Below are 5,015 nucleotides of genomic sequence, written 5' to 3'. Positions count from 1 at the left end.
TCAATGTATTTGCTTATCCGGTCCAAGAAGATATAGGAAGGGGCATATCCCCCCCAAACCCCAAAAGCACTGAGCCTCCCTGAACTCCAAAGAACCTGCTCCACCCTCACAACAATGCTAGGGGGCAAATCCCTGACAAATCCTACCTTTCCCCAGGGAGGACTTTGCCTATCCCTGCTGGCTGCTGTCTTAGGATGAAAAACTTCCCTGTGACCAGGTATTACTTGGTTATCCAAGCCCCTTTCCCAAACTGCCTCTAAGAAATATAGACATTGTGGCTATGGAATACAGTACATGCACCAGAACGCATATGAGAACCCGAGGGAGTGAGGCCACATGCTGAGTTATTCAAATTTGTACAGGAAGGAAACACAGAAACCAAGAGAGCAACCCCTGGACTGTGTCCCCACACAGCACTCTTGCACTTCCCAGACCCCTAGAATGTCACCTTGAACATAGGGATACAGCCTTGCTTTACTTCTCTGGCTCTGCATACTTTTTCTGTATTCTCTTGAACTATTTTCACATCCTTTTAACTCCCCTCCTATCTGGCAGGCTCCACTAGCCTGAGAGCATGGAAGGCCAGAGACCGATCCCACCCAGCCATACCATCTCTTCCAAGCCCCAGGAGGACACAGCTGCTTTCCACTAACAGGTCTGAAGCAATGCTCAGCTGACCTCCCAGTCTAGACCTTCCATTTAGAGCTGTGTGGTCTTCAGGAACTTATATAACTTCTCAGAACTTTAATTTTGCTACTTACCAAAAAGAGAGAAAAAATTGGAATAAAGCCAGAGCAATAGCACAGTGGTAGGGCATTTGCCTTGCATGTGGCCGAACTAGGATTGACCCAGATTCAATCCCTGGCATGCCATATGGTCCCCTGAGCCTACCAGGAGCGATTTCTGAGTACAGACCCAGGAGTAACCAATGAGTGCCACTGGTGTGACCCAAATCCCCCACCCCAAGTAGGAATAGACAGATCTTATTTGACAGATCCCTTGAACTGTGTCTACAGATCTGAGACTACTAAAGAGTGGGGATGGTGTGAGGGAAGGATTTGGGAGGAAGAAAAATGGTCTAGGTGTGACATCAGGACAGTAGTAGAAGATTTGGGGCACTTTGGTGCAAGAATAACTGTACACCAAAAGTCTAAACAATTAACAATGTTGTAACCATTTGACCACAAGAACAGTTGCAAGAGAAAAGATCTTTGATCAGCCAAATAAGAACAGAAGTAAAAGTTGATGAAGTGTGACACCCATTCCTAAAAAATACACATAAAATATAAAGCAGTCACCCAGATCAACAACAGAAAACCAAACAAGCTCAATTTTTTGAAGAGCAGAGAACCTGAATGCAAACTTTGCCCCAATGGTCATCCCAGATATGGTGGATGACCATCATCTGGCATGGAGGAAAGGCAAAGTCTCCCTCACATTAGCAAAGAGTGTTTTCCAAAAGACCCTCCTTCTCAAGGAGTGCACAGCAGGGTAAGTAATGCTGAGAAGAGAGGAGAGGCCATGAACCAACTGCTGGACAGCTGCTCCCAGCATTCTATGCAGCTGGGCAGCACCAGGCAACTCAGGCAGCTGCCACCGAGCCTGTGGCTGGCTTAGTGCTCATCTGGATGCTCATATGATAGGCCCAGAACTGGCTTTGCCCACAGAGAAGCCTGAGATAGTGGGCACCCCCATCTCACACTGGATTTTCACCTGTTCCAGAGTCTCACTGTAGCCAGTGATCCCCAAGTTGCTCAGCATCATGATGATGGCTCATTACCTGGGCAGTTATCTAGTACACACAAGAGCAGAAAATGCTAGCTTTGGCATTCTGTAATGCCCTTCACATAGTCAACTTGGCCAGGAAAGGCCCAGACTTCTTTCTGTAAAAGTGATAAGAAATAAGACCAACATGATAGTACAGCAGGGAGGGCGTTTGACTTGCACACAGCTGACCAAAGTTTGATCTCCAGCATGCCATATGCTCCCCTGAGCCTGCCAGGAGTAATTTTTTTTGTTTGTTTATTTGTTTTGTTTTGTTTTGTTTTTTCGGTCACACCCAGAGGCACTCGGGTTATTTTCTGGCTCTGAGCTCAGAAATGGCTCCTGGCAGGTTCATGGGACCATATGGGATGTCAGGATTGAACTGGGGTCTGTCTTGTGTTGGCCGCATAAAAGGCAAATGCCCTATCGCTGTGCTATCTCTCCGTATCTCCCATATCTCCATATCTCTCCGCTGTGCTAATTACTCCCCAAGGAGTAATTTCTGATTACAAAGCTAGGGATAACCCCTGAGCACCACTGGATGTGGCAACAACAAAAAAAAAAAGTGATAAGAAACAAGTTTCGCCATGAGGATGAGGATAAAGAGAATGAGCCCTTTCTACATCAGTAGAGGGAATTTAAGCCAGTGTGTCACTCTAAATAGCAATAAACTGGGAGATCTGGCAATAAACTAAGAATAGAAAAACATTAACTTAAGGGAGTTTTTCCACAATCTGGTATTTACAGGGCTGAACGATATAACACAGCAGGGAGGGCATTTTCCTTGTACTCAGTTAACCCAGGTTCAATCCCCAGCATTTCATATGGTCCTCCTAGCCTGCCAGGAATGATTCCTGAGCACAGAACCAGGAGTAACCCCTGAATGCCACTGAGTGTGGTCCAAAAATCAAAACCAAAAATAATTGGGCATTTACCCCAAGAACAACAAAGTACCAGCTGGAAGCAATGGGTGCACCCAATATATCCTGCAGTCTTACTTATTTAAGCAAGTTCGGGAAACAGCCCAGGGGCTAAAGAGATGGGATAGGAGGATGGAGCTCAATTGATGCTGGGAGCCTGCTTGAAAAATGGCACAACAGAGGGTCCAATGAACACATCTGGGTGTGACCCAAAAAACCAAAACCAGAAAATAAAGTAAAAAGAAGAATAGGGCCAGCTAAAGAGTACAGAGTTAGGGCTTTTGCCTTGCATGTTGCTGACCCCAATTTGATCCCCATCATCACAAATGGTCCCTTGAGCACCAACCACTAAGAGTGATCACTGGGAAAAAAAAAAAAAACAAAAAGAAAAACAAACAAAAAAAAAAAAAAACAGACAAGATGTAAGCCCTGAGCATAGCTGGGTGTGGCCCTCTGTTAGGTTACATCTTATTTTACCTAAAACAAAGATCATCCCTGGGTTTTTTTGGTATGTTTTTTTACAACTTGGATTTACCCAAAAATAGAGATTGTCTTACTTGTAAACCTGGGTGGGACTAGCTCAGGATAGCCTGAGCTATCTATCCATACTAACCCACCCAGGGGTGGTCTCTGTACTCAATAAACAGTTCTGGCAGGTAGCTTGGCCGAGATAAGAGATAGAAGACTGACAGATTATGTGTTTCACCCTCTGCCTGATTTGGATTATTTCATGTGCAACCCTGATTCAAACTTGTTCACCTGGGGTTGGAGATACAGCACATGGGGTGATTTTATAGCCTCCAAACCAAAATATTAAAATAAGAGAGATGTGGGCCCGGAGAGATAGCACAGCGGTGTTTGCCTTGCAAGCAGCCGATCCAGGACCAAAGGTGGTTGGTTCGAATCCCGGTGTTCCATATGGTCCCCCGTGCCTGCCAGGAGCTATTTTTGAGCAGACAGCCAGGAGTAACCCCTGAGCACCGCCGGGTGTGGTCGGAAAAAAAAAAGGGGGGGGCGGGCGGTGGCGCTAGAGGTAAGGTGCCTGCCTTGCCTGTGCTAGCCTTGGATGGACCGTGGTTCGATCCCCCGGTGTCCCATATGGTCCCCCAAGCCAGGAGTGACTTCTGAGCACATAGCCAGGAGTAACCCCTGAGCATCACCGGGTGTGGCCCAAAAACAAAAAAAATAAAAATAAAAAAAAAATAAGAGAGATGTTTCTTTCTTATAAATAATGAGAAGTGTCTAGTTCCTAGTGAGAACGTGAGGTAAGAGAACTTTTTATGCAAGACCTGTCAGAGTTCAAGTTGATGCAACTTTTTCTGGCACAGATTATGGCAATAATCTATCAATAATATTAACAATGGATGTAGCCTTTACTTCCAAGAGTTGACCCAAGGGCCTAATCATTGTTCTGCACAAGACAGACATTCAAGTATTTTAACTTCTGCATTGCAGAGGATCAGCAAAAACTGGGGAGAATCCCTAAATACCCATTAAAGGGAAGAAAGAAATCATACAATCCTCCTCCTCTTCTTCATTGGACCATGTATGTCATCGACATATTCCAAGCCTGAGACTATGTTCACAACATTATTTTCCAGTTTAAGAAGTTAGTGTCAGCACCAAAGGGGATGTTTTATATTCTGTGTGAAAAAGCTGAAGATAGACTCAACAGTTATGAGAAGGCAGACGTCCTGGACAGTGGGAATAATGATTCTCACCCGTTGGTTAATAAACTTGATTTACACATTTTGGAAACTGGCCTTGAAAGATAGAACTTTCTCTCTTTTATCACAACAGCTGAGAAGCAACTTTGAGGGATAAAGAGGAGGGGAACCCCACTTAATCCTCGAGGGCAGCCCCTCCAGGGTCCCCCTCTTTTCAGCTCCAGTGCCTCTCCAGCCCTGGGAAAGGGCATCACACCTCCTAGGTCTGGACTCCAGAAATATGACCTTCGCTTTTCCTAACAGATTCAGGGAGTTGTTTAGGCAACCACTCATGAAAATGTCCATTAAAAATATTTTTTGGGGGCCGGAGAGATAGCACAGTGGCGTTTGCCTTGCAAACAGCCGATCCAGGACCTAAGGTGGTTGGTTCAAATCCCGGTGTCCCATATGGTCCCTCGTGCCTGCCAGGAGCTATTTCTGAGCAGATAGCCAGGAGTAACCCCTGAGCACCGCTGGGTGTGGCCCAAAAACCAAAAAAAAAAAATATATATATATATATATATATATATATATTTTTTTTTTTTTTCCAGAGCATTAGCACAGCAGGGAGGTCATTTACCTTGCAGACTGACCTGGGTTTAATCCCTGGCATACACTATGTTCT

The sequence above is a fragment of the Suncus etruscus genome, chromosome 5 (assembly GCF_024139225.1).
Source record: "Suncus etruscus isolate mSunEtr1 chromosome 5, mSunEtr1.pri.cur, whole genome shotgun sequence".
NCBI lineage: Eukaryota > Metazoa > Chordata > Mammalia > Eulipotyphla > Soricidae > Suncus > Suncus etruscus.
The sequence above is the reverse complement of the archived record's forward strand: the minus strand, read 5'-3'. Positions refer to the sequence as shown.